The following is a 10374-nucleotide window of genomic DNA, read 5'->3' on the forward strand; positions in this document are numbered from 1 at the left end:
GTTACTTCAACCCTCTGAATCTGATCCAGAATCTGATCCTGACGGAGAGGCACCTGCAGCAGGACCTTTCTGAACCATTGGTCACAGATTTAGTGTTTCTTGTTGTTTGATTTGTCAGCATGTCGACGTGTGTCTTGGTACACAGCTACAATAACATGTAGCTATGTGGCTATGCTAATTAGCGCTAGCACTTATCCATGACAAATAAAAATCATCCACTAGATCTTCAAATCTGCAGACGTGGGGAGTAAAACCGACCTCTGCCAGAAAGGCAGCAGGACCTTTCTGAAGGATTGGTCACAGATTTAGTGTTTCTTGTTGTTTTATTTGTCAGTATGTCGACGTGTGTCTTGGTACACAGCTACAGCTATGAACATGTAGCTATGTAGCTATGCTAACTAGCGCTAGCACTTATCCATGACAAATAAAAATCATCCACTAGATCTTCAAATCTGCAGACGTGGGGAGTCAAAGCGACCTTTGTGTTTATTAAGACAGCCTACAACTAGCATGCCTCCCTCCTAAGCTCCTTGTTAGCACACATGTGTGCAGGGAATGAAAAACGGAGGAGGGGTTGAGTTGTATTTTATACAGTCTATGGGCTGAACAAGCTCCGAGCTCTGACTTCCTGTTACAGACCGGATGGCGTTGTGACGTATGAAAAACACTGCAAACTGAAACGGCTGGTTTCAGCACACATTTACAGAAAGGTGGAGAAATCAGAACAGGGGCAGAATGGAGTCTTTGACTGTTCAGGGGGTTTGTAGACAGGGACACAGATTTCAGGGAGAGAACCATTAAAAAGTCCATTTTGCATGATATGTCACCTTTAACACACGACTGGATTACTGCAACTCACTGTATTTTGGCCTGAACCACTCACTCCTGCACCGCCTGCAGCAGGTACAAAGCGCAGCCGCCCGTCTCCTCACAGGCAAACGTAAGCGTGACCACATATCCCCTGTCCTGGCTTCGGTGCACTGGCTCCTGGATGCTTTTAGAGTAGATTTTAAAATGTTATTGTCTTTAAAGCTCTTAATGGCCGAGCCCCCCAGTACCTAACTGAGCTTCTTCATTACCACGTCCCTTCCAGAACACTGAGATCATCCGGTCAGTTGTTATTGGTCACCCCCAAAACCAGGCGTAAAACCAGAGGTCAAGGTTGAGTGGACATCTTCCAAAATCTTCATTACCTTTTAATTTACTTTATTCTGTCTTATTTTATTATATATTTGCACTGTGTTTATGTATCTTAGAATTGTATCTTTGACATTGTTTGGGTTATTTTTGTCACTTGTGCTGCTTTTGATCTGTACAGCACTTTGGTCAACTCCAGCTGTTTTACATATAGGGCCTGATCTACTAAGATCCCAAATAACGAGCGCTAATTTGCGTGTGCAAATAATAATTTTGCAGGTGTTATTTCTGGGCGTGTTGCGGGTGATCTACTAAGACTGCGTGCGCAAATGATAACGAGTGCAAAAGTGGTGTGGACCGCCCTATTTTAGGAGGATTTTGCGTGTGCTATCGGCTGTCACCATGGAGAGTTTGAGAGAGCAGAGTGGCCTTAAGGGATAAATGAAGTTTGAAGACTTGGAGTTGGAGGTCTTTGTGGAGCAGAGAGATCTCAGCGTTACAAACACGATTTGGGAGGCCATCTGTGAAAAGGTGAATGATGTGAGAAAAAACAGAAGATCTGCCGATGAAATAAACACATCTACTCTACTGCAAAACTCAATCAGTGTTTTGATGGAGTTCAGAGAGTGATTTGATGAGGCTTAGTCTGACACTCTTGCTCTAGAAAAGTTAGGCGTCACTTGGATGAAGACAGTCGCCTCACTGTCCCAGGGAGCAACTTTCAGGTGAACGTTTTCATTGCCTGATATCATCATCCAGCAACTGTCCCAAAGATTCACCAGCTTAAATGGAACTGGGAACATGTTTGAGTCAATTCACCCCAACACACTGCTGCAAGCACGAGATGAGGAGTTACACAGAGCTGCCTGGCGCAGCTCAGTGAGCGCTCATTCTCCAAGTTCAAACTAACTAAGAACCCCTTGATGAGCACGATGGGACAGGAGAGACTGAGTGGACATGTCATGTTATCTATTGAGAATGACAGATCAAAGAAAATGGACATACAGTGCATCGTGGACAAGTCCGTGGAGCTTAAGGCTCGTCCAGACAGTGGTGAGTAGGCCGAGTACTTCATATTGATTTTGTGTTTGTATGTGAAGATGTGGGCCGCTGTGACAATTTGACTAACCTTTATATCTGTTGATACAGTGACCTACTGTGCTCTCATTATATAAAAAAGTTAAAGTGGGTGTCAGAATGATGCGGTCGCTATCCGTGGTGCTGAACTGCTTTGAATTTGTGTTTTATTATTATTATTTTGTTCTCTTGGTTTGATTGACTAAAACATGTAGTAATGCTTGTAAGCCCAGCTTTTGTGGGCATGTTGTAAAGCGATGTTATGATGAGCTTTACAGTGACCGCAGCCATGTGTGCGTAACGCTGTGCCAGTTTGCACCTGCCTTTCAAACGTGCTAAATATAGACGCAGAAACACCGCCCGCTATCTGCTTCAGGTTTGATAGATCACATTGCGTGTGCTAAATGATTACATTTGCATCTCCTCCTCCCAGTATTTTGCGCGTCCTGATGATCTACATGTGTTCTGCATATTCATGAAGGCAAACACGCTAAATGATTTGCGAGTGCTATTTTGCTCATTTGAAAGACGCAATCCTCGGTGCTCCCGGTTAGTACGTCAGCTTTGCGCACGCTATCAAGTTTGCACGTGTTTTTATACACGCAAACCTTTAGTAGATCGGGCCCATAGTGTATAGGATTTAATATTTATTCTGAATTAAAGAGGAATTAAAAGTCTCATGTAAACGTAGCCAATGACTGGTGATGGAAGGATGAGTGTTGTCTTGAAGGAGGATGTTGTAGCCGCCAACTGCAGACCAAAATCCCTTATTGACCCTTTAATTGTCTCAGTAGATTGCAATGTTTGAATTCTTGCTTCTGGGGATTGATGACTGTAAAACTGTGAAATCGTCTCCTATCAAGAAGAAATGATGGAGATGGAGGAGAAAGGGTTGTGAAAGAGTCAGAGGTTGGGCCGTCAACATTACCAATAGTGACTAATCTATTGTTGATGTTAATGAAGATGAAGGGTTCATGGTGGATTAAGGTGGGCCGCAAAAGGGCTGACCAGGTTTATCCAGATTATTACAATTAAAGGGGTGGACTCTTTTGGGCGTCGGTGGCCTAGCAGTCTAAGCGTCCCACATACAGAGGCTACAGTCCTCATCACAGGGGTCGCCGGTTCGATTCCCGGCCGGTTGACCATTTCCTGCATGTCTTCCCCCGCTCACTACTCCCCACATTTCCTGTCTCTCTTCAGCTGTCCTGTCAAATAAAGGCAAAACGCTCAAAAAAATATTTAAGAAAATGAGCCATTAATGAGATCTCTCATTTAAGTCTCAAATAAGACTCATGTCATGGTCTCAATTATTTCTCCCAGTGAATTTTAGGAGAAACTAATGAGAACAATTTGAAACTTAAATGAGGCTGAAGTGAGAATCTCCTGGTCTCCTGAGACTTAGAAGAGAAAGCCTTGAGCAGGAACATTTTCCTCTGGGTTGTCTCGTAGGTTCCTCTGAGCTGCCGTAGACGTTGTCCTGCTGCAGACGTTCTGGACTCAAGCGGCAACAGCTTCTACTACTCGTCTCATCACTATCACCTCTCTCTCTTCATCTCCCTCTATCCCTCTCTCCAGCTCTCTCAGCAGATGTGTGTCTAACATGAGTCTGGTCCTGCTGGAGGTTTCTGCCTGTCAAAGGAAGTTTGTCCTCTCCACTGTAACTAGCTAAATACTGCGATGTGTAATGCTCATGATGGATTAAGGTGGGGTCAGACTGAGTCTTACCCTGTCTTGGTGTTGGGTCTCTGTTCATAATTTGACATAGAGTGGTCTAGACCTGCTCTGTTTGTAAAAGAGTCTTGAGATAACGTTTGTTGTGATTTGGCGCTACACAAATAAAGATTGATTGATTGATTGAAGGGTCTGTACTGGTGGAGTACACAGGACACTTTATTGTTCCTAAGAACAGATACCTCTCTTTGTTTTCTATTGAGTGTGATTGAAATGTGATGACTGTGATTTATGAAGTGAGTCAGAGAGATGTGTTTCTTGTAGTAAACATGTGTCTTCTTGTAATCTGGTCAAGTGATTAAAGAGGAATTAAAAGTCTCATGTAACCGTGAACCATTGTGCAGGGAAGGAGGGATTCTAAACCGCACAGGACAGGAGGTCGCCGTGTTTCTTTGAACGATGGAAGAAGAAGCCGGCTGCAGTTCGGCGAGGAGTCGTCAGTAAAGAGAAAAACTTCAGACGATGATGATGAGGTTGAAAAACATGACCGGACGAGTTCTGTGTTCCTGAATCGTACGAACATCGTCTCAGATCCTCTTTCAGGACGGTTTCTCTGCACACGTCTGAAACCCCGGACTGAGCTTCAGACCCAAACACAGAACTCTACCCCTCAGACACATCCGAGGTCTAAGTGAAACCATCGCCTCCGCTCTGATTGCTTTACTAAATAGAAAAAGGCCTTTTGCACTCATTTCCATACACATGTTTTTAAGCCGTTGATATCTTATATCACAGCTAAACAATCCCCTCTGCAGGCCTCGGGTTATTTTTCTTACATTTTATGGTTTGCACAGAAACAGAGCCCCTCTCTTTTATACGTATATGTCCTTTAATCCTTCATGCTGGAGGTTTAGATCTAATAAAAGCGTCTCAGGACATGTTCAGTCACTCCTGGTTTTTAATAGAGCAGGTCTGTTTATTTTATGAGGGTCTGTGTTTGGTTCTTTAAAGAGAGGTGTGGTGATAAAGTGCCTGTTTGATATCCACCTCCAGCCTGGTTTATGTGTTAATATGAGGGTTTGTTTACCTGCAGCTTCATCATACCAACACGGTTTCAGGACTTCCAGCAGAGCCCACCAGACCGGACTGAGAAGCTGAATCACTTTAAGATATCTGGGGGAACATAACAGAGGTGAAGAGGACACAGGTTACCAGAGGAAACTTTTACTGCTCAAGACTTTCTCTTCTAAGTCTCTGGAGACAAAACTGAGATTCTCACTTCAGCCTCATTCAAGTTTCAAATTGTTCTCATTAGTTTCTCCTAAAATTCACTAGGAGAAATAGTTGAGACCATGACATGAGTCTTATTTGAGACTTAAATGAGAGATCTCATTAATGGATCATTTTCTTCTCTTTTTTTAAATATGGCCTTTTTGCCTTTATTTGACAGGACAGCTGAAGAGAGACAGTACCCTCTGTATGTGGGGCGCTTGGACCGCTAGGCCACCAGGACTTCTGCCAATCAATCTCTTTAATTGTAATAATCTGGATAAATCTGGTCGGCCCTTTTGCGGCCCATATTTTAAATAAATGGTCGGTCATACCTGTTGTATGAAATCTCTATCTTTTGTAATTTCTCTCAAATCCACTAAATCTTTGTGAAGTGGTTTTGTTCCAAACAGACTTGTAAAGGAAGGACCAGACTGTGAAGTCAAAGAAGAGATCATTTCACATCTAAATATCTGATCTTGAAGTGGTTCAAATGTTTGAATGAGAATTGTAACTTTGTGGACAATTACATTGAAATGTTAATTTTGCAGGGCACTATAAATGTTGATGAAAAGATGAGCTCAGGCTCTTTCTTTGCTCCATCTGAGCTCAACTTGAGACCCAAAAACTGAGTCTGACAAAAACAAATGGATGAGGTTAGATTGAGACAATTGAGAGAGCTCCCTGATTTCTCCACCTGAGCTCAAAAGGAGTCACAACACTTGAGAAATACCTGAGAATCATTTCAGATTCTGACCAGATCTCCTTTTGAACTGAAAGGGAGACTAAGCTGAGACTTTTTCCACCTTTTTTTTTCTGGAGGCAAGAATGAGAAACAGGAGACATAAGCTATAGTCTCATTTAGCTTTCAAACAGATCTCATTGTTGTCTAGGAGACAGAAATGAAACACTTTTGAGATCTCCTCTCTAAATTTATTTTCCTATTGGTTACCCGATCGACTCGGCTCCAAGGCCACAGTGTGAGTTCTGTCTCTTATCTGCAACAGGTGTACTTCAGATCCTCACTGCCTCTGAGCATCTTCCTCATCATCCTCATCTTCCTCATCTTCATTGAGGATTTTTTGACATTTTAGCATTTGCTGTTTTTCTAGCTTTAAACCCTGAGCGGTGGTGATGATAGCAGCAGGGTTCAAAGTTGTGCCATTAGTTTATTTTTAAAGGTGTGTGAACCGCAGAGCTCAGAGAAGAAGGAGAGCTGAATGAGGACAGGTTCATGTTCAATCCAACGCATCCAAGGCATCTCACATGTACGTCGCTTTGGATAAAAGCGTCTGCTAAATGACATTGTAACATTGTAACAACAGGCAGAGAAGAATCCATCACCATGACTCCAGAAAGGTCTATGGTTAGTAACTTTAATGGGACAGGAAGAGTTAAAGTGAGAGACAGGCAGAGAGAGGAGAGAGAGGGAAAGACAGGATCCCAGTGTGTCAGTCTGAGCTCATCTTAATCCACCATGAGCAGAGCACTTTGCAGCATTTAGCAAGTTACAGTGGCAAGGACAAACTTCCTTTAACAGGCAGAAACCTCCAGCAGGACCAGACTCATGTTAGACACACATCTGCTGAGACCGTGTTGGAGAGAGGGATAGAGGGAGATGAAGAGAGAGAGAGAGATGATAGTGGGGAGACGGATAGTAGTAGTTGTAGCAGCTGGAGTCTGGACCACGTCCACAGCAGCAGAGATCCAGAGGAACCTACGAGACAAGGGAGCTCAGGGACTCCAGAAAGGTCTAAGAAAAGAGAGAAGAGAGGGAGACCAGAAGAAAGAAAAAGAGGAGAATAAAGGGTGAAGGAATGACAGAAGGAAAGGATGGGGTGAGAAATGGAGACATAAAGGATGAAGAAAAATGGAAAGAAAGAAAGCAAGAAAGAAAGAAAGAAAGAAAGAAAGAAAGAAAGAAAGAAAGAAAGAAAGAATGAAAGAAAGAAAGAAAGAAAGAAAGAAAGAAAGAAAGGAAAGACAGAAAGGAAAGAAAGGATGAATAACAGACCCCAAAAAAGGAATCTACAGCAGAGATCCAGAGGAGCCTACGAGACAAGGGAGCTCAGGGACTCCAGAAAGGTCTATGGTTAGTAACTTTAATAGGACAGGAAGAGTTAAAGTGAGAGACAGGCAGAGAGAGGAGAGATAGGGAAAGACAGGATCCCAGTGTGTCAGTCTAAGCCTATAGCAGCATAACTAAGACCTGGTCCAAGCCTGATGAGACACCGCTGGTTTTCTGTCCATTGTGCCGATGTGTACCTCGCAGGGCCAAGACCAGATGTCTTAGTTGATCTAGAGTTGTCCCTGTTTCAAGCAGGGTTGACAAGTTCACAAATCAAGCATGTTTATAGTACATGTGTATATGCACGTTCCCAACATGCAGGCCTGCTCATCGTACCTAAAGTCTGTAAAAGTAGTATGGGAGGTAGAGCCTTCAGTTATCAGGCCCCTCTCCTTTGGAATCATCTACCAGTCAGGGTCCGGGAGGCAGACACCCTCTCTACTTTTAAGAGTAGGCTTCAAACTTTCCTTTTTGCTATAGGCTTAGACTGACACACTGGGATCCTGTCTTTCCCTCTCTCTCCTCTCTCTGCCTGTCTCTCACTTTAACTCTTCCTGTCCCATTAAAGTCTAAGCCTATAGCAGCATAACTAAGGGCTGGTCCTGACCTGATGAGACACCTAGCAGGGTCAAGACCAGACATCTTAGTTGGTCCAGAGTTGTCCTTGTTTCAAGCAGGGGATCAGAGGTTCTAAGAAATATCTTTCAAACATTAAAATGTCCACCTTCCCCCTGCTGAGACCGTGTTGGAGAGAGGGATAGAGGGAGACGAAGAGAGAGAGAGAGATGATAGTGGTGAGAGTGAAGAATGTGTGTGGACAACACCCCCACGGGATTGTTTATTGTCATGCTGTCACGAGGTGGAACGTGACTGGAACTGGGTTAAAGATAAAGAAAAGAAACAAGGTGATAAGACACGAGCTGCAAACGTAACAGCAATGATAAATAAGAAAGTTAACATTCAATTAAATGTGTGAAAAATGTATAAATAGTTTGAGTGTTAAGTGGAGTGGGCAGTTAATAAGGTTCATGTGCAGAAAAATGTGAAAGTGTGCTTAATGTCTTCTCCCCTTCACCCCTAAATCAACCTGCTTCCTTTTCTAATCCTTCCTCTGAAATCAGTCCTCTCTGTATTCTTGTGACCGTGCGTTCGCCGTTAATCTGGCAGTGAGATTTGTCCCTGCTGGACGGCTCGCTCTCTGGCTGTCTGTGCTTCAATATTTTGACTCCCCACTTCCTGAAAGAGGAAGATTCCCCACCAGGGCGATCGCACGGCGGCTGGAAAACGTCTCTGTTGGACTTGGCCTGAGTTCAAGACGCCTGCTGGTTGTTGAAGCAGAAATCTGGGAGGTAACAAAGGGCCTGAACTGAAGATGGGTCTCTGGAGAGATTCATGCCCATTAGGAGTGTTGATGTGATACTTTGACTCCTCCAGCACACACTCAAGAGTGCTGCCGGAGCCGCTCCAAGCTGCTCCAAGCTGCCCAACACGCCATACTTGAGCTGCTGCTTTGTTAGAGATTCCTCGCTGTGGGCGGACCAAGTGTTGTTCCTGGATGGTTTGAGTCAATCTGGACCTCAGCACATTAAATAAACCTTCACGTTTGGTCTTCGTCTAACCTTGAAGTGAAGTCAAAACAGCTTAGGAGGGGAACTCAGTGGGCGATGTGATGGCTTCTATTGTTGCAGACTCTGTTCCCTCAGAGGTCCGTCAGGAGGGGCAGATCCTTAACAACTTGCACGACATATAAAACCCCCCAGAGTTCAACCCGTCCTTATTACAGCAGCGTCTCTGCAGGAGCGTCTCTGCAGCAGCGTCTTATAACAGCTGCAAATGTGTTGAAATAAACTGAGCTGTGCTGTGAGACACGCTCATGTGACCTGGCCATGAATCTACGTTATGAGACAAGAAAAAGACGACATGCTAAATACTGCACATCCAGCATTATGTGGTGAAGGCACCGGCCCCGCCAAGGGAACAATTCCAGTAGAAAGTCGAAGGATCCTGTATTCAAGGTTATTTGGGTTTGGACCAGAGTGCAGCACCCGAGAGAGCAAGGTCAATGGTAATAACTGTTAACCCTGACTTCAGCAGGAGCAGAGCAACACAGGTAAGAACTCAGGGACCAGCGCTGAGAGCTGGAAGGGTCATTGGGGTGATCTGGAGGTTGATGTGGACTCACATTGAAGTTCAAAACAGAGACGAAGGTGCAAATCCAGATTAAGTACTCTGTAATCGAGTGGAGAGCAGGATGCAAGCAGGGCGGCGTCTGAAATATGGCGCTCAAAGAAACATGCCCGACCAAGTGACGCCATATTCACCAGCTTTCCCCCTCGATAGGTCATCATTAAAGGTGACATATCACGCTTTTTTCATCAACATATATTGGTCTAAGAGGTCCCCAAAACATGTCTTTAAAGTTTATGCTCAAAAAAACACTTTGAAATCAGATTTTGGTCTGCCTGAAAAACCCTCTTCTTCAGTCCTCCTCAGAACACTCTGTTTTCTCTCTGACCACGCCCCCTCAGGAAGTGGATGTGCCTCGGCTGTCCAGCACGTTGATCTAATGTTTACATGTTGGCTGAATATACACGGCTGCTCACAGACCCGCGTTACTTCAACCCTCTGAATCTGATCCAGAATCTGATCCTGATGGAGAGGCGCCTGCAGCAGGACCTTTCTGAAGGATTGGTCACAGATTTAGTGTTTCTTGTCGTTTTATTTGTCAGTATGTCGACGTGTGTTTTGGTACACAGCTACAGCTACAGCTATGAACATGTAGCTATGTGGCTATGCTAACTAGTGCTAGCACTTATCCATGATAAATAAAAATCATCCACTAGATCTTCAAATCTGCAGACGTGGGGAGTCAAAGCGCCCTTTGTGTTTATTAAGACAGCCTACAACTAGCATGCCTCCCTCCTAAGCTCCTTGTTAGCACACGTGTGTGCAGGGAATGAAAAACGGAGGAGGGGTTGAGTTGTATTTTATACAGTCTATGGGCTGAACAAGCTCCGAGCTCTGACTTCCTGTTACAGACCGGATGGCGTTGTGACGTATGAAGAACACTGAAAACTGAAACGGCTGGTTTCAGCACACATTTACAGAAAGGTGGAGAAATCAGAACAGGGGCAGAATGGATTCTTTTCCTT

This window comes from Notolabrus celidotus, chromosome 1, assembly GCF_009762535.1.
Source record: "Notolabrus celidotus isolate fNotCel1 chromosome 1, fNotCel1.pri, whole genome shotgun sequence".
Lineage (NCBI taxonomy): Eukaryota > Metazoa > Chordata > Actinopteri > Labriformes > Labridae > Notolabrus > Notolabrus celidotus.